The 20,555-nt window shown below is 44.5% G+C and overlaps 1 long non-coding RNA gene across 1 annotated transcript; it reads left to right on the forward strand.

Annotated features, from left to right (window-relative positions):
* The first annotated feature begins 2,013 nt into the window (after nt 1–2,013).
* Nucleotides 2,014–10,396, forward strand: LOC132530848 (uncharacterized). Its single transcript, XR_009543920.1, has 3 exons — nt 2,014–2,106; nt 8,554–8,806; nt 9,426–10,396. It is a non-coding gene; the product is annotated as an uncharacterized LOC132530848 (long non-coding RNA).
* Nucleotides 10,397–20,555: the final 10,159 nt, after the last annotated feature.

The following is a 20,555-nucleotide window of genomic DNA, read 5'->3' on the forward strand; positions in this document are numbered from 1 at the left end:
GATTGTGAGCTCCTTGAGAACAGAAACTGCCTTACTTGTTCACCAGTCTTCTGCGCCAAGGGCAGTGATGAGCTGATGGTCGATGTTGGATGAGCGGGTGGATGGCTAGATGGGTGATGCCGTCCTGTGGAGTGAAAGGTAGACCTGAGAATAACACACTTGAGGGCCTGCTGAGCATCCCGGGATTTGCTGTGAGCTGCCCAAGGCACTAGCGCTGCCATTGTGAATGTGGGCTCACCAGTGTCCATACATGATTTGAAGCCCCAGTCTGTGGTCTGAAATGAACACCGTTAGTGCTTCCCGAACCTTGCCCCAGAACTCGTCCCAACATCAATGGGAATAAACCTGTAGCCCCTGGGATCTGGGGCCTTCAGAGTCTCATTCTAACTTAGTCATTTTATGAAAAATTGGTATGTTTCCTAAGATATCCATTTTTCATCTTCATATAAAATACTTTTCCCATCCTTCAGGTTGTGCCTTGTTAACCAGCCTGTGGCTTGTAGTATCCCTGGCAAACCTCTGCATGACCCAGGGAGTGCATGTGCCCCGCTTGAGAACCACACCGCATGAAGATGTTGTCCGTAAAATAGTACTGCCAACATGAAAATATTGTAGTCGGCAGAGGTAACATTAACCCCCATCAATATGGATTCTCTTTATTTGATTCCCTTTTTCACCCAGCAAAAAATAGCCCCCTGACTGAGAATGGGACAGAAGATGGGAGGGTTTGATAATGGGAAGAGGAAAACCGTCCAGAGCTGCCTGGAAGTGAAGGTTTGGTCAGGTCAGCCTGCTGGTGCAAGATGGCAGCAAATGGGAGTAGACGGGGTGGAGATGTTGGTCAAGGAGGACGAAACCAGAACTGGGATGAAAGAAGCCCTTTGCCAGGGCTCTTCAAGGCAATGGGATGACCAGAGAGATGACTTTGGGTATGTGCAAGGACTCCACCATTCATTTCTTCTGCAAACGTTTGTTGAGTACTTATTATGGGTTAGACCCTGTGCTTAGCACTAGAAAGCCAAAGAGACAAGTAGTATCCCCAGTCCAGTGAGGATGGAGACCCATAAGAGATAGTTGCAGTAAGCTCTCCGTTGGGAGGAAAGACGGGTGGCAGCAAAGGAGTGCCAGATGGCCCGGAATGGGGAGTGCATGGGAGACTTCCTAGAGGAGGTGTTCCTAAAGGACAAGCAAGGTGGATTATGTAATGCTTAATGGTAAGCTCAGTGTTTTTTGCCTTTGGATGTGTTTCCTTCTGATCCCCAACCCCATTAGGGTCCAGCTCATGCTTTAAATATAGAAGGTGCTCAGCAAATGCATCTAAATGAAGAGAAACCAAAACGAAGCAAAGAACAATCTAAATCTCTTCTTCTCCCTCCTTCCCACAAACGCAGACATTAAAAGGTATGTAGGTGCATCATTTGTTCTGATTAGTGCACTGCTACCTGGAGGGATGGGAGATAACACCATAAAAGGACAGAGAGTAAGGTTTCAGGCAGGGTTTTGGGATGTGGTTTGGACTATATTTATAGAGTGCGAGAATAAGAGAATTGCCTGGAAAGGGGCTTATGATAACGCCTCACTTCCTCTCTTAATAAAAATTAGTAGGGGGTTTTCTCCCATTGATGACCCCATTTCATTCTTTCCTCTCCCATTTATGAGGCTAGTTTGCTTGAATCATCCAGCAATATGTAAACTCATGAAAGAAGGTATATACTAGCTGTTGCAAGGTATTCTGTTTGTTTTGTTTTGGAATTCTTTTCCCTTTGGTTAATTTATGTAATAATCAATGAGCAGCTAATTGGCAGTAAGAGAATGAAATGGGTATTATTCAGATAGTGTTTTTAACAGAAGACGTACGTGTAACACTGTGGGGAAATATTAGTAAATAGCAAGAGATTTGTGTGTGTGTGTGTGTGTGTGTGTGTGTGTGTGTGTACAAAAGGATTCATTTAAAGCCCCTCAGAAACTAAATCCAGGTGTGTGAATCCTTTCATTTTCAGACTCCTCCCAAGGGGTGAGCGGAGCCCCTAGAGATTGCCCTGGAGCACAAACCACCCTAAATGGAGCCTGAAGGTCTGTCAGTTCCCAGAGAGCAATGAGGAAATGGTAAGCAAATGGCAGCAGTTGCATAGAGAATTAGGGAATGAATAACAGTGCTTTCTGGTAAATTAACCATATTACATTGTGCACAGCAAAGTGATGGAAAAACCCTGTTAAAAATTGAATAATAATTTGCCCACATCATTTACGTAAAATGCATAATTTTCCTACTTCAGTGGACTTTAGTTTGATTTAAAATATGCACAACTCCAGTCCTGTTCACCAAAGCATAATTTGTGAGATAATTGGGAAGGGAAAGAGGAATCAGACCGTAATCAGCCCAATTCTGTGTGAACCACTTCACCTCCTCCCTCACCTGTGCATTTTGGAAAATATTTGTTTATACGTTCCTGAAGGTCTCTAAGTGAAAGTGCAAGGCATTCATCATCGTCCCTGCTATCACTAAACCATGACTTCACCATGTTTGAGAGGGGGAAAGCAATGCTTCGTTCTATTCAGTATTTTTCTACTTTCATTTAAATAAGTACTAGTTTTTGAATTCTAGGGAAAATGGAAATGTAGCAAAGCTGTACTTAAAACAGCGAGCCAAGAACAAAAGCAACAGTGCACAGCCAAAGGAGACCTTGGAAGATGCATAGATAAAACAAAAAGCTGTGCTTGGCTGGGACTCTCTTTCAGAATCAAATGCAAAATGGAAAACATTGTTTCAACTGCAAAGACTTTGCAGTCTATAATATCTGAAATAGAAAGGCATCATGTAATCCACCTTGACATTCAGAAGCTGTGCTATTGCTATGAGTTATGATACTGGTTCCTGACTAATGGAGGTTTCCAGAACCAGAGTGGTCAGAGGTGGTGTGGAATTCCGGCAGTGGACTGGGTACCCTCCACTTAAACAGTGCGTTCCCATGGCAATCACTGTCCTTTTTCCTTCCCCTCCCTCTGCTCCCCACCCCCACCAGAACCATAGAAATTTTATTCAGATATTCACTCATTCTCTTCATCCCCATTTCTCCACAGAGGGTCATTATTTACTTATTCCAGTGAGCCCTTAAATCTCAACTTTTCAGGGCAAGTGTGCAGCTGATTCTCTCTGCTTCTCCTGAGTGCTCTTCCTTTGTTGGCCAAATCCTGCCTCCTCTAAAACCCTGCTGGCCCCAAGAAGCTGAATCTTGAACCCCACAAATCTCAGCACTTCTTTCTCTTGGGTGCCTGTTTTGGATGAGCAAAGGGCGCCCCCCGCAATCCTACTACTCCTCCCCACTTCTTCCTTTTCTCCTACTAACCCCTGCCACTGGCCAAAGATTTATTAGACACTAGTTTTGTCCCTATGCCTCTTGCCACTAACTATAAATTGCCTTTCTGCAAATTAGAAAAAGCTACTCTACCTCAAGACACTTTGCTGCCACCTGCCAGAAAACTATTGTAATAAATATGCCAAGAGATCATGACTAGAATGCAAATGGTGCCCCCTAGAATTGTGCAGTATACAACTGGCACAACTGTATGTGACAGCCCTGTACTTGGAAATCACCTGAGTTATCCAGGAAGCTGGTTGTAAAAGTAAGAACACAGCAGATCAGTCTTGCCTTTTTATGACAGTTGGCAATTTCAAAATCTAAATCTTTCGACCATGATCAAAAATTGCTGAGAGGCAATTTCTGGAAGAAACAAAGAGCCCCCAGGCAGCAATTCTTACAAGAATAAAGGGCTCTTGATTCAGCCCAAGATTTGGCCTGCTGGCTGGGCAGATATAGCCCAAACCACATTGGGTTGATTTTCAGGAAGCATCAGTTAGAAAGCTGGTAAGTCTCAATGCTGTGGGTACAGGAGGAAAGTGAACTTGGCTTATGTTTAGGTCAACCATTCCCCCTCCCTGGCGTCGGCTGCTTCGGTTCTTGTTGATCGCCCCATCTGTTCCCCTCCCTCCTTCGCATTCAGCACAACCTGCACGTTCTGATGATCTTTTGCCGCAAAACAAACTACCCCAAAACTTAGCGGCAGAAATAGAAATAGTCATTTATTTTGCTCATGAGTCTGCGACTTGGACAACACTCATCAGGGACATCTCTGCTCCATGCGGCCTCAGCTGGGGCAGCCCCTTGGGACTGAAGGACCCACCTTCCAAACGGCTTACGCGCGTCCACGCGGCTGATGAGTTGATGCTGGCTGCTGCCCAGGAGCCCGGCTGGGGCTCTTGCCGAGGGCTTTGGGTCCTCTCCATTTGCGCTCCCAGGTGGCTGTGAGGGCTTGTTGACACCGTGGAGCCCATGCTAAACCACCAGTTGACGCCTCATGGAGCAGAGACAAGTTGCCCCCGCCAAGCCCTGCCCAAATTTCAAATTTCTGAGAAAAATAAATGACTGGTTTTAAGCCACTGAAGTCTGGGATGGCTTGTTCTGCAGCAGTAGATCACCAGAATGTACAGGTGGGGCTGAACGTGGTGTGAATCCATTCCCACATCTTTCTGTGATGCCTCCTGGTGCTGTGGAGTCAAGGAAGCAGAGAAAACTACATTTCCCAGACTCCCTTACCATGAGGATTATGAGTGTCAATCAGGCCATACCAGTGAGACATAATAACGCAAAGTTGGGAAGGCAGAAGTGAAGCAGAAGCCAATTTCCTGCAGATCTTGTCTGTTTTCTGCTGGAAAGCAAGGTCATGGGGCCACTGAGGGCCAACCTCCAGCTTCATAGGTGTCAAGAGTCAGCTGAGGAGGTGGCAGTGGCTAAGCTCGACATCCCAACATGCAGGCAGATGTTCCCAGCTTTCTGACCACATTCTGACCATTGTACTGCAGCTACAATGTTCATGAGGTCAACAGTGCCAGTGGCAGCCTCCTCAGTCCCACCTCCCTGAATGTGGGAAAGGTGGCTGCCCTCCTGGCAGGTCAGTTCTGCCACATTCTGGGAGTCATTCCCGGAAATCCAGCATAGAGCCCTCTCTTCCAGCCCTTCCAGCGAGTTTGTAATTCCACCTTTTTGCCTAAAATCCCTAGTGTGGTTACTATTTCCTGCATTGAACCCTGCAACTGACACCCAGGTGATCCTTAACATGCTGCCCCTTCTCAGCCACTTTTGTTCCTGCTTGCTTGCTTTCGCTCATTTAATCATTCCTTTGGCAAATATTTATGGCATATTTACCACGTGCCAGGCATTGTGCTAGACCTGGAGGACAATCGATGAACTAAACAGACATGGCTCCACCCTCGTGGAAGGAGCCAAGGCAAAAGACCAGGAGACAGCAAACTACTACCCTCAGGCAAAATCAGCCCCTTGCTCATTTTGTTTTCTTGGAACACAGCCACGCCCATTCACTTCTGTCTTGGCTACAGCTGATGTTTCCCTACAGTGGCAAATTTCAGCAGTTGCAAAAGAGACTGTATAACCCAAGAGCTGAAAATATTTACTACCTGGTTTTTCACAGAAAATGTTTGCCAGCTCCTGCATTAGATAAATAAAACTCCAAGTCAGAATCCTGTTGTCCCCACATCCAATCAATCGCTCTGTCCATTCTGCGGACACATGTGCCAAGCTCCAATCTCAGCTCTGAGCACTCCATGAGAACCGTCTTATTTAGTTCTCACAACAACCTTTGGAACATACCGTTATAATCTCTGCTTTACAGAGAAGGAAACTGAGATTTAGAGAGATTGGGGCTGGATGACTGAGTAAATGGTGAGAGCATTAACGGAGATGAAAGTCCCAGGAGGAGGAACTGAGAGTAGGCGGGAGCTGGTGGACTTGGTGTGGACTCAGGCATGTGAGGTGCCTGCAGGCATCCATGAGAGGCTGTCCTCGCTGATTTCCTGCTTGGTGTGGTGGGAAGGCATGATTTCAAGTCTTGCCCAGTTTTAGGTTCAAATCACAATTCTTCCATTACTAACTGTATGACTTTGGGCCAGCTACTTCTTCACATCTCCAAGCCTCTTCGCTTCTGTCTCCTCACGAGTGAAATGGACTCTTGTCAAAATGAAATAAGGGAATATGCACACAGCATCTAGCGTAGCGCTTGGTACGTGGAAGGCGTTTGATCTGTGTGGGCACCTCCCCTTCATCTTCAGTCTATCCTTCACGTGGTGGAGAGTAACCTAAAATCTCAGCTGTGATTGTGGTGTTCTCCTATTTTAAAAATATAATGGCTGGGCTTCCCTGGTGGCGCAGTGGTTGAGAGTCTGCCTGCCGATGCAGAGGATGCGGGTTTGTGCCCTGGTCCAGGAGGATCCCGCGTGCCGCGGAGCGGCTGGGCCCGTGAGCCATGGCCGCTGAGCCTGCGCGTCTGGAGCCTGTGCTCTGCAACGGGAGAGGCCACAACAGTGAGAGGCCCGCGTACCGCAAAAAAAAAAAAATATATATATATATATATATAATGGCTCCCACTGACCCCCACTGGTGGAAGGGGACACGTTTGGAAGGGCTGCCCAGTCCACACCTCTTTCTTTAAACTCCCTACCACACAGCACTACACTCTCTACTGAAGGTCAGATTTTTACCATATGACCCTCCCCGACACCAGAACAGCTGATGATACCAGGTCAGATGCCTGACGGGGAAACCAGTCCACTGACTGGCCGCTAGCTAATGAAGTTGTCTCCTTTAAGTTGGGACCAAGAATTAAGAGGCTGTGGTGACAGATGCTTGGCCTACAGGTTAAGTTGAGTCAGGACCAGAGATGGCCCCATGGGGGAGCAGGGGATGCAGTCTGCAGAGAGAATCAGTGGCTGGAGACCATGGGCCACCAGAGAAAGAGTGCCTGGGAACAGCTGCTGTCCAGCACCTGTATCTGCAGGTCCAACTCTACTTCCTGAGCACCATTTCTATGAGATTCCTCAAACCCCTGCAGACACCATTTTGTCACTGGAGCTAATTCCAGGGAGTTTAGGCCCCTGCAGTCCAGCTCCACTGTTTGCCAGCCTCATCTCTCCTGTCCCCTCTACCTACCATCACCCCCGCCCTGGATCCTGGCTGCTGAACTGCCCACAACTTCGCAAGCATGCTCTGCACTGCTCCAGTGTTTTCCCCCTTGCCTGGAATGTTCTTTTGCTGTCTCTTCTCTTTTTTTTTTTTTTTTTGAGCGTCATTTTTATTTAACATTTTGTTAAAATGAGTCAATCATATTTTTTGTTCAAGTCAGTCATTTTTTCATTTCAGAATTAAAATTAATTTCACTTTGCACTGTTTCCTGCTCAGCATCAAAAGACATTCTAGGTTGTATCACTTTGTACAGAATTAGATGATGTTCCCAGCCTTGTTTCTTTTTTTATTTTTAACATCTTTATTAGAGTATAATTGCTTTACAATGGTGTGTTAGTTTCTGCTTTATAACAAAGTGAATCAGCTATACATATACATATATCCCCATATCTCCTCCCTCTTGCATCTCCCTCCCTCCCACCCTCCTTATCCCACCCCCCTTATCCCACCCCTCTAGGTGGTCATAAAGCACCGAGCTGATCTCCCCGTGCTATGCGGCTGCTTCCCACTAGCTATCTATTTTACATTTGGTAGTGTATATATGTCCATGCCACTCTCTCACTTTGTCCCAGCTTACCCTTCCCCCTCCCTGTGTCCTCAAGTCTATTCTTTACGTCTGTGTCTTTATTCCTGTCCTGCCCCTAGGTTCTTCAGAACCAATTTTTCTTTTTTTTTGATTCCATATATATGTGTGAGCATACAGTATTTGTTTTTCTCTTTCTGACTTACTTCACTCTGCATGATAGACTCTAGGTCCATCTACCTCACTACAGATAACTCAATTTCGTTTCATTTTATGGCTGAGTAATATTCCATTGTATATATGTGCCACATCTTCTTTATCCATTCATCTGTCGATGGACACTTAGGTTGCTTCCATGTCCTGGCTACTGTAAATAGAGCTGCAGTGAACATTGAGGTGCATGTGTTTTTTTGAATTATGGTTTTCTCAGGGTATATGCCCAGTAGTGGGATTGCTGGGTCGTATGGTAGTTCTATTTTTAGTTTTTTAAGGAACCTCCATACTGTTCTCCATAGTGGCTGTATCAATTCACATTCCCACCAACGGTCTTTTGCCATCTCTTCTCTTCTTAACAGCCTATCCATCCTTGGAGGCCCAACTCAACCCTCTCCTCCCTCCTGAAGCCCTCTGTGATCCCTCAGTCGTAAATGGTGACTCCTCCCAAGAACTCCCCGCACTCGGCTCTGGTCACCCCAGGGCCTCCTGCACCCTTCTTCCTAAGGGCTCCTTCTCGCCTCTGTACTCACTGCCAGTAGGAACTTGACACTCAGATATTACACTGAATTTACTCCAAGGGTTGTGAAACTTAAAATACGATCTGAGTTTCTTCAATGAAGAGTATTATGCCAATATAAGGCATTGTTCATTAAAATGGAAATGCATTTAGAGAATGCTTCAGATTAAAGGGATAAAGATCAAAGGGCACGTTTTTGGCCAGGAGTTCTGAGTCTTGCAGACCCAAGTAAATTTAGACATTTTATTTCCTGAACTGATTAGAACCGTAACACTGGATTTGGTGCTGGAATATAAAACTTGGTGAAACTTCCAGGCTGGTGGAAAGTCTGTCACCTCCTTACTGCAAGTGGATGTTCTCGTCTGACATTAAAGTTCCCGTGTCTCTTGCTGAAACTGGCTAGTGAATCCCGAAGGCCTGACATAGAAGAAGCTTCCATTGTTGACACGGGACCTGTAGAGCCCTGCCCTTCGTTGGAGTTACAGGCACACCTGGCTTCCAGCAGATCAGGAGAGGGTGTGTCTGTGTTGCATGTTCTCACAGGTCCACTAGGATTCAAGATCCTGCGGACCAATGTTGAGAATAGAAAACAGCTGCTCGTGCAGACAGCGCTTGAGAAAATGGCTGCGTTTTGCCAGCGTGTGAGAATTTCCCCACCAGAATCCTGACTGCAGCCATGGCCAGGCCACTCCTCCAGGACCCTCTGCCTGGGGCTCATCCCTGGGCTTGCTCTCCCCATCACACTCCCAGCCCAGCTGCCCAGGCTCCCTCTGGACCAGTGGCTGGGTTTGGGGCTCTAGGTCATGGGTTGAGCCAAGCCCTTGGCCCTGAGTCCAGGGAGGGAGGGAAACCCTGCTGGGGAGGAGGGACACCAAAGGAGCTGGTGATGGGAGCCCTCAGGACACAGTAGTGGATGCTCTGCTCCAGACAGGGCAGCAGGGCGGTCTTGGCCACAGGCCTTCAGCTTGTGGAGAAGCCAACCAGGCCACATCAGGTGGACTTGACCCGACTCAACCCCTGAGAAAGCAGGTCCCTGCTGCAACGAGGACGGTGACCAGTGACCAGTCTCGTGGGAGCAGCTGAGAGGTGGGACTGGGATTTGGAGAGGGGGATAACCTGACTCCCGTCACGCCAGGTAAGATGCCCGACTCACATCTCTTCTCCTGCCTGATCTGGGGCCGCAAAGCAGGGCCTCAGCCTGGACATCAACCCCAGCACTTCAAGGAGGTGCCGTCCTATTGGATTTGATGAACTTGACCTCTAGCAGAGCGTCCTGGAAGATCACAGACTTAACACAGCACAAGGGACTGGTTTTCAGAGCAAACCCCTGGTTTTATAGATGAAACTAGTAAAAGAAGAAAAATTCACTGAAGCGCCCATGTACTTTATCCTGCCCCCAACCTTGTCCTTTCCATAATGAGAATGTCTCCATGTGGAATGGCCTGCAGGGTCCTGTCCCTGGGCTGGCCACAGTGACGGATGCCCTACCTCACTCCTCATGCCCTCTTTTGAGAAATGTAACTCTCTCAAGCACCTCCCGTTACCCTTCAGAGATTCAAATATGCACCTGCAGAGGTGGGATGGAGAATGCTGTGCAGAGGGGATTCTTGTAACTGACAGAAACTTTCTCCAGAAGCAGAATGACTCTAGAGCTTTGTGCCCCATTTGGCGTTCTTAAAACTGAGAAACACTCGGGTGAAGTTGTCCTCCACCTCCGGCTCACAGGGGAGATCCTACCGTTTGTCTTTGGCCCTGCCTAGTCCAGTTAGCAGCTCTTACCCTGGCTGGCTGCCTCCTCGAAAGCTCACTGCTGACTCAGGCAGCTGAGAGAACAGGGTCTGAAATTCCCATTCAATGCAGATTCCTGGACTCTTCTGATCTTGGGGCGAGATGCAGAAATGTACATTTTTGAACACATAAAGTTTTTCTTTCTGATGGCACAAGTGTAATATAGGTAGATACATGTAGTATCTACTCAGTGTAAAAACAATAAACGTTCACACAAAGCAGTGCCCCCCACCCCTTCCCTACACCATTCCTTCCCACAGGTTATCACTTATCATCTTGGTTTGTGTCCTTATAATCCTCTTGGAACACATACATGGACAGGGCTTTTTCTTTTTTTTTTTTAAATAAATTTATTTACCTATTTATTTATTTTTGGCTGCATTGGGTCTTCGTTGCTACGTGCAGGCTTTCTCTAGTTGTGGTGAGCAGGGGCTACTCTTCGTTGCGGTGCGTGGGCTTCTCATTGTGGTGACTTCTCTTGTTGTGGATCACGGGCTCTAGGCACAGGGGCTTCAGTAGTTGTGGCACGTGGGCTCAGTAGTTGTGGCTCGCAGGCTCTAGAATGCAGGCTCAGTACTTGTGGCGCACTGGCTTAGTTGCTCCGCGGCATGTGGAATCTTCCCAGACCTGGGCTCAAACCCGTGTCCCCTGCACTGGCAGGCAGATTCTTAACTACTGCACCAGGGAAGCCCAGGGCTTTTTATTTACATGAATGAAGCCATACTACACATACTGTTCTGCACCTTGACTTTTTTTTTTTTAATTTATAGAGTACTTTTTTTTTTCTTTTTTTCTTTTGCGGCACGCTGGCCTCTCACTGTTGTGGCCTCTCTCGTTGCGGAGCACAGGCTCCAGACACGCAGGCTCAGTGGCCATGGCTCACGGGCCCAGCCGCTCCGCGGCATGTGGGATCTTCCCGGACCGGAGCACAAACCCGTGTCCCCTGCATCGGCAGGCGGACTCTCAACCACTGCGCCACCAGGGAAGCCCAGTACTTTATTTTTTTGAATTTTTATTTTATACTGTAACTTATATAACTTATAACTTAACTTTATACTGTAGTTTATTAACAATGTTGTGTTAGTTTCAGGTGTACAGCAAAGTGATTCAGTTATACATATACATATACATGTATCTATTCTTTTTCAAATTCTTTTCCCATTTAGGTTATTACAGAATATTGAGGAGAGTTCCTTGTGCTATACAGCAGGTCCTTGTTGGTTATGTATTTTAAATATAGTAGTGTGCATGCACCTTGACTTTTCACTGAGTAATCTGTCTCAGAGAACTCTCCGTGTCTACACATTGAGATCTTCTTTCTTCTTTTTAACAAATAGCATTCAATAGGATTCCATAGAATGAAAATAGCATCATTCATTTAACCATTCTTCCATTGATGGATAGTTAGTTATTTCCACATTTTCACTGTTACAAACAACCTACATCCTTGCACATTTTTTGGTGGATATCAGCAAGGATTTCTCTTGGAGAAATATCTGGAAGTGGAATTGCTTTGCTGTTCATTTAAGTACATTCTTAAGTTTAATATGTACTGCTGAATTGTCCCATTAAACCACTTAATCAGTGAATGTAAGTGATCATTTTCGTGGAATCTTCATCTTTTTAACAAGTGCCCAGATGATTTGGGTGTGGGTGTCTAAGGACCATACTATGAGAACATAGTGTTTGTATTGGCTGACGATGGCTGCAATAACACTACACTTACAGAAGTTATCCCCAAACCCAGTGGCTTAAAATATCAAGTTTCGGGGGTTTTTTTTCTCAGTGTTACCTGCAGTTGGACCACAACCCAGCTAGGCTTAGCTGGACTCTAGGCTCAGAGTTCCAAGTTGCCCACTGCAGGACTTGGATCCAGGCTTCAGGTCAAGTTCAGGTCTGTTCCCAGAGTGTTTATGCTGAGGTCCAGGTTGAAGGGGTCAGTGGCTTCCTGGAAACGCTTATCTCATGGCTATTACACCCAGCCAAGCCAAACTTGCATACATTTTAAGTACAGTTGTTTCTTGGTAAGCAGGGGATTGGTTTCCATGACCCCCGCAATCACCAAAATCCACGGATGCTCAAGTCCCTTATATAAAATTGTGTAGTATTTGCATACAAGCTACACACATCCTCATACACACTTTAAATAATCTCTAGATCACTTATAATACCTAATAGAATGCAAATACTATATGAATAGTGGTAAATAATATGTAAATGCTATGTAAATAGTTGTCAGCGCACAGATTCAAGTTTTGCTTTTTGGAGCTTTCTGGAATTTTTTTCAAAAAATTTTAAAATATTTTCCATCCTGAGTTGGTTAAATTCTCAGATGCAGAACCTGTGGATAAGGAGGGCCGACAATATATCTAAGACCATACTCATACTCTTTTAAGACCTCCGCTTACGTTGTGATCACTGATGACACGTCATGTGGCCAAACGCACATCAGTAGGGCAAGAGAGTATACCGGTCCTTGGTGGGAGCTCTGCAAAGTTACAGCAAAGGGAAGTGAAGAATCAGGACCAGTTCTTTCACTTCAGTCTACCGTAGTGGTTAAGGGCACAGGCTTTGGCTCCAGAACCACCTGATTTTGAACCCCTGCCTATGTGACCTTGGGGAAATTACCAAATATAGTTGACCACTGAACAACTCGGAGGTTAGGGGCACCCACCCCTGAATAGTCAAAAACTTGCTTTTAACTTTCCAGTTGGAGCTCCATATCCACAGTTCCACATTCACAGATTCAACCAACGCAGGATCATATAGCTCTGTAGTACATATTTATTGAAAGAAATTTGTGTATAAGTGGACCTGGGCAGTTCCAACCTATGTTGTTCAATGGTCAACTGTATAGGGCTACTACTCCCCATTGTTGTGTTGAGATGATTCTCACCAAAAACATGTTTTGGTCAACTTTAATATTTGCTTTAGACAAGTGTCTACTTTTAATATTTAATTTTTAAATTAGATTTCAAAACTGCTTTTGTAGTGGCAGGGTTGTTCAGTTTCCCCGTGAAACACCCATGGCTACAAGTTAGAAAATCAAGTCCTGGCTCCCTTGCATCCTCTCATTAATGTGATACTTACACCTTCCTTTGTGTTCATTCAAGTGGGGTTTAGAAAGATTCACTTATTTCTTAGTTTATTTTTTTCAAAGAAAAAAAATGCAGTAATTACCATAATTCCTTAAAAGATTTCAATTTTAAAAATGAACCACCCAAAAATGATTAAGTGGAGTTTTCCAATAATCTTATCTATTTTTGAACTTTTTATTGAGCTCTAAAGCATTAATACATGCAGAAACTGTTTTAATTAAATAGTGTCAAAAATTATCATGTTGTGATTATTTACTGTATGAAATTCAGATTAAGAATTTTTAACTTGAGAATTTTTTAGGATTCTGTGTATTTCAAACTTCTATTTCTCAACAATTATCTTTTCCCCCAAAATTTAGTCTCATTTGTCTAAAATTTTAAAAAGGAAAAAACCGTCAGGAATTCCAAAGCACTGCTTACGATCAAAATGTTTTCACACACATACACAAAAAAACCTCTACAGATGCTGAAAACATGGCCCAGTTTGACTCCTCTTTAGACTTGGGAAGTTTACGTATTAATATATTTTAGACTAAATTGGTCATTGAAGAATATAAAAAGCAACATAGACGTATTAGTTTGCTAGGGCTGCTATAACAAAGTACCACAGCCTGGATGGCTTAAACAATAGAAATTTATCTCTCACAGTTCTGGAGGCTAGAAGTCCAGGATCAAAGTGTCTGCAGGTTTGGTTTCTTCTTCAGGGTCTTTCTCCTTGGTGTGCAGATGGAACCTTCTCGCTGTCCTCACATGGTCGTTCCTCTGTGTGCATGAATCCCTAACGTCTCTGTGTCCTCATCTCCCCCAGTCAGATTGGATTAGGTCCCACCTTATGGCCTCATTTTAACTTAATCACCTCTCAAAGGCCTTATGTCCAAATACGGTCACATTCTGAGGGACTGGGGCTAAGGGCTTCAACATACGAGTTTTGGAGGGAAACAATTCAGCCCATAACAATAGATTATGGACAAAATAACTTTTAAAAGTTTTAAACAGCTTTATTGAGATATAATTCGATTCACTCATTTATATAATTCACATGCCATCTGATTCATACAATTTAATGCTTTTCGTAGATTCACAGAGTTGTGTAACCATCACCACTATCAATTTTAGAACATTTTCATTACCCCAAAAGAAATCCCCAGCCCCTTAGCCATCACTCACTCATTTTCTTCCCATCCCCCCAGCCCTAGGCAACCACTCTCTGTTTTCTGTCTCTATAGATTTGCCTATTCTGGACGTTTCATTTAAATAGTATCATACAATAGGTGATCATTTGTGACTGGCCTTTTTTATTTAGCATAATATTTTCAAGGTTTATGCATGTTGTAGCATATATTGGTACTTTATTATTTTATTGCCAAATTATGTTCCATTATATGGATATACCACATTTTATGACCCATTCATCAGCTGATGGACATTTGAGTTGAATATGCTAATGTGAATATGCTGGTGTGAATATGCTAATGTGAATATGCTGGCTAATGTGAATATGCTGCTGTGAACATTCATGTATAAGTTCTTATGAGTTCATATGTTTTCAGTTCTTTTGGGTATATAACTAGGTATGGAATTACTGGATCATATGGTAACTCTATGCTTAACTGTTTAAAAATACTAAAGATTTCCTCAAATACTGTTATTCACACTCAATAATTGGGGAAAGATATTCTATCTTCATGGACTGGAAAATTTAATGTTATTAAGATGTCAGTTCTCTCTACATTGATCCGTTGAGTCAAGGCAATCCCAGTCAAAATTCCAATGGAAGATTTTATGGAAATTGACAACAAGATTCTAAAATTTGTAAGGAAATGAAAAGGACTTAGAATAGCCAAAACCATTTTGAAGAAGAATAATAAAGTTGGAGAAGTTATGCTATCAGATTTGAAGACTTACTATAAAACTATGAAGCAGAGTGGTACTGGGGAAATAATAAACAAATAGACCAGTGGAACAAAATATACTCCAGAAACAGACCCATACAAATACAGTCATTTGGTTTGCAACAAAAGCACCATTGTAATCCAATAGGAAAAGGATGGTCTTTTCAATATAATGCTGCTAAATCATTTTGCATGTACATGTGAGAAAAAAATGAACCTTCACATTTACTGCACTCTATACACAAAAATTAATTGAAGGGTGAATCATACTTCTAAATATGAAAGGTAAAAACAATAAGAACTCTAGAGGAAAACATAGTAGATTATCTTCACCTTGGAGTAGGCAGACTTCTTTCAACTATAAAAGTAAAACATGATAAATTTGACCTTTTTTTTTTTTTTTCCTGTACGCGGGCCTCTCACTGTTGTGGCCTTTCCCGTTGCGGAGCACAGGCTCCTGACACGCAGGCCCAGCGGCCATGGCTCACAGGCCCAGCCGCTCCACGGCATGTGGGATCTTCCCGGACCGGGGCACGAACCCGTGTCCCCTGCATCGGCAGGCGGACTCTCAAACACTGCGCCACCAGGGAAGCCCTAAATTGGACGTTTTTAAAAGAAAAATTATAAAATGAGAAAGCGATAGGGACTTCCCTGGCGGTCCAGTGGTTAAGACTCTGAGCTTCCATTGCAGGGGGCACAGATTCAATCCCTGGTGGGGGAACTAAGATCCCACATGCCATGCGGCATGGCCAAAAGAAAAAAAAAAAAAGATAAATTGGACCTTACTAAGCATAAGAACTCATGTTCATCAAAAACACCATTAAGCAAGTGAATCAGCAAGTCACAGACTTGAAGGTATTTGCAATACATATTTCTTACAAGGCACTCAAACCCAGAATATATAAGAACTACAGGTCTATAAGAAGAAGACAAATAATCCATTTAAAAATGGACAAAAGACTTGTACAGGCCCTTCACAAATGAGGATATCCAGATGGCCAGTAAGTACGCATTGGAAAAAGTACTTTACAACATTACTCATCAAGGAAATGCAAATTAAAATCACAATGGGATAGCACTGATTGGCTAACAGCAAAAGGGCTGACAATATCGACGTTGAGTGAGGATGTGGAGCGATTAAAAGGTCATTTATTGCTGGTAGGAGTATAACTTTGTTCCACTGTTTTGGAAAATTGGCAGCAAAGTTAAGCATATGCCTACTACCCTATGTCCCAGCAGTTTCACTCCAGGTATATATTCATGAGAAATTGCTGCATATGCCTACTTGTACATGAATATTCATAGCAGCTTTATTCTTAATAGCCAAAAACTGGAAACAATCTATATGTTCATCAGTAGAAGAATGGATCAGTGAAATTGTGGATAAATTCATACAACTGAGTATACTACATAGCAATCAATAAAGAAGAACAAGCTATTGATACACACCAAAACGTGGATGAAATCTCACACTTACTATGTTGAGTGAAAGAAACGGCCCACAAAAGAGCGCATTCTGTGTGAGTCCATTTATATGAAGTTTTAAAACAGACAGAACTAATCAATGGTGATAGAAGTTAACCTGGGGCTATAGTGGGGTTGGGAGGGTGTTAACTGGGAGAACCTTCTGCAGTGAAGGACATGTTATAAATCTTGTTCAGGTTGGTGGTTCCACTGGTGTATACATAAGTAAAAATCCACTAGCTGCACGCTTAAGACTAGAGCACATTATTAAATGTAAGTTGTTCCTTGATAAAAAATAAATAATTGAGGGACTTCCCTGGCGGTCCAGTGGCTAGGACTCCGCGCTTCCACTGCAGGGGGGCTCAGGTTCGATCCCTGGCAACTAAAATTCCACATGCTGCTCTGCCCGGCCAATAAAAAGAAAAAGAAATAAATAATTGAGAAAGACTGCTCATATTGAAAGAGACTCTATAAGGATTTAAATTTAAGTCTACTCTCTCTTTGGGAGGCAGAAGGAATGTTTACCTTCTCTGAGCCTCAGTTTCTCATCTGTAAATAGAAATAATACCTCATTATGAGATAATATGTCATTTGTAAATAGTAGATAATACCTCTACTATTTTGATAATGAGCTAATGGATGTAAAATACGTCATCTAACTTCTCTCTCCCTCAGTCTTCCCATCTGTACAATGAGTATAAAAGTAGTAACTACCTCAATAATTCTGAGCTACTTCACAGAAAGCACTAAGAACAGTGTGTGACACAGGAAGCTTTTGATAAATGCTAATAGTAGCAGCTGTTACTGCTATTGTCAACGTTATGAATATGGACCAGATTAACTTCAAGGCCCACTGAGCTGCTGGAGGCATCTGTAAAACAAAAGCCAGGAAGATTAGGCGTATGGCCTCTGACTCTGGTGACAAGGCTGAGATAAAACCCCGGGTCCCTTGACGCCCCACCCGGAGGTCTTTCCACCGGCACACGCTGCCTGAATAAAAGGAAGGAATGGGGCAAGTATGAATTCTGTGTTGATTTTCATGTGCCTGGCCCTCCGTGTCTGCCAGCAGAGTGTCTGTGGTCGTGAAGCATAAGGTGAGGGGAGAAGAGGCACTTCTGCCTCCTCTTCCCCTGTAGGTACTTGGATGACCACTGCTCCTAAATTACCCCTGATATGCCAGGTTCCCTTCTAAACAGTTTACACGTCGAAAGGCCTATTATCCTCACATCACAGTTGAGAGAACTAGCAAACAAGGTGGCTAGGTGACTTGCCCAAGGTAATAAGTGGGGGAAGCCAGGACTGAGTGCAGCCAGCCCGGGGCCGGAATCCACTCTCTAATCTCCGCGCTGTGCCGCATCCCTAACGTGGGCTCAGCTTTTGTGGGAACCTTTCTTGGTCATGAATCACTCCTTGATGCGCCTCGCCCCCTCTCTTCTCCACCTCACCTTTTTGGGGTTTAAGGAGCCACAGCAGCCTTCCTGGTCCAGGCTCCCCCAGGGCAGAATTCACTGCCCCTAGTGGCACTCAGCTTCCTCTATAGCCTTATCCTCTTCCAGACCTGCAAAGCTGCCTCTAATGATCTGGCATTTGGGGATGCTCCAGGGCTAACCCAGACATGCCACTTGACATTTTTTGAAGATGACGTTTCCTTCCTCTAACACCCACCCCTTTTTTGGAGAGCAATGATTTATAGCACCTGGGCAGCCTAACCATCGCCATAAGCAAGTCTGTCAGGGCGAACGTGATTTGGGGCTTAGGTGTGTGAAAAGCCCTCAACTCTGTAGGCTCCAAGGTCCCTTGTGTTCACAAATGTCAACCTGTGCCACCCTGTTAAATCAAAGACAGAGCTGAAAATGTGGATCCTGCAGCGATGCTGGGGGACTGATAGAGATTTCATGTAAAAAGCCCCTCAAGTGTTTGGTTCAGTGAGTTCTTTCGGAGCTCCTTTGTCCCAAACCAGAATTCTAAAGTGGAACCATGTAACCATGTGTCAGAGAATAAAACTGTGGTCACCCCCCCCATCTTTCTAATTCGCTGGTTTCCCTGAAGTTCATCATAACCTCCAGAAAGGTGTCTGTTGGGGGGTTAGAGGGGGCTGCCGTCAGGGTACCAGATTTCCTACACCAAGAAACCTCACAATATAAAAAGCTTTTCCAAGTCTGGGTTCAGATACCATTTGCCAGTGTCTTCCCTCTCCCCAGGCCCTCCTTGTGTGTTCTGTTCTGCTCCAAAGGCCTCCGGCTGATATAATTTGCAATCTAATAAAGGAGTGAGCGGATGTTAGCGCACACCAGCCCAGCTGCCTGTCACCGTAGGAAACTGTGCTCTTTCCAGGCCATCCTACATGGACTTTACACAGTGCCACGCTGCTGTTGAAAGTGATTTGCTCAGCGGGTGTTGGAGGGCAGGAGGCAGACCTTCAGGGGGCTTGCGCTAACCCTACTCGAGTCATATAAAGTCAGCCCCCGAGGCTCAGAGCAGTGTTCCTGAGGACCTCAGACGACAGAGATCTGGGGTGATGCTCCTCCAAGGCAGACGTGGCAGAGGTGTCTCCTGGTGGCTTTAAAGCCTGACAGCGGTAAAACAGAGGAGGCGGCAGAAGTGGATCTTACTTGGGTTTTGCAGATGGCAGAAAACCCATGTGTACTATCCTTCATTACCAATGCACACTCAGAAGGAGTCTGGACGTGTTGAAAGGAAAGAAATGAAGGGGAAAACATATTTAATATTTATCCATTTAAATATAGAAAACAATGCATTTTCTAAATATTTGCAGAGGGGATCAAATCTGCCCCTGTTGTTCGGTGAATAACGGAGAGAAGAGTGGAACCCAGAGCTTGGGGCTCTTCCGGGGGCACTCGGTGTGGACCAGAAGTAGAGCCATCTGAAGTGGCGGAGGCCAAGCTTTGGCAGGAATGTGCTCCCCTCCTGGACCAGGACAAGTTCTCCTGGGCACTGAGGCCAACTATGGCCTCCAGGTCAATCCTTTTTGTACCAACAACTCCCAGAAGTGAGAAGAAAACGGGCTCTGACGTTCACCTTCAGGGAGTCTATTTTGCTCAGTAAGGAAACCTAGTTGCCATGCTTTGCCCTCCACAGTAGGCCATGGAAAATTATTTTGGGACTCTGATATCCCACACTTAGGAGACACAGGATGGAAGAGAATATACGATCCATCTTCCTGGTTTTAACGAGCTCAAACAAAAGGAATGATGGGTCCCATCTCTCTCCCATTTAAGATTGAGGCTGTCCTAGGGGGTCTTAATTTACCCAGGGAAATTAACACTAGCTGCAGTAACAAAATCTCAGAAGTCTCAGAAGCTTAACACGGTTTAGTCCCGTTCTAATCTACTGTGGGCTGAGCAGCTCACCTGCATATCTTTCCTCTGAGCCGTGACTCAGGCTCTTTCCATCTTGTGGCACCACCATTCCCGAGAGCTTCTTTGAAGCCTCTACTGGATCCTCTGCCTTCATATGCCCATCAGTGAAGGGAAATGAACTGACAGTCTAGTGGGACCTTTTAGGGGCTAGATCTGAAAGAGACATTTATTACTTCTTCCCACATTCCATCAACTAGAACCTGTTGCATACTCTGGGGAATGCTGTCTCCGCATGTGCTTGAAAGAAGAAATAGAATTGGTGGCCATCTAGCCGGTCTCCACCACATCTAGGAATGGAGATGAACCTTGAACTAAGAGTTCAAGGCCTGACAGCATCCCAGTTCTACCAAGAAGCAACATTGAATAATCCCACTCAATCCTGATATACATTTATGTCACCTACATAATGTGATTTCTGGACCATCAGAAAGCTCTCTGCTCCAAAATACCTTCTCTCGCCTGCCTATTCTGGGACTTTACCATTAGAGAATCATATCATTGGCTTCAACATCATCTTGATCTTGTCTTTCTCTTTTAAGATGCATGCCAGTTATCAATTTATTGCCTCCTCAGCTCCAAGTTTATCCTTCATTACCTGCTCTTCAAAAATGGGCCCATACCCTTTAAATATTTTCCGTTGCAG

Source organism: Lagenorhynchus albirostris, chromosome 12 (genome assembly GCF_949774975.1).
Source record: "Lagenorhynchus albirostris chromosome 12, mLagAlb1.1, whole genome shotgun sequence".
Lineage (NCBI taxonomy): Eukaryota > Metazoa > Chordata > Mammalia > Artiodactyla > Delphinidae > Lagenorhynchus > Lagenorhynchus albirostris.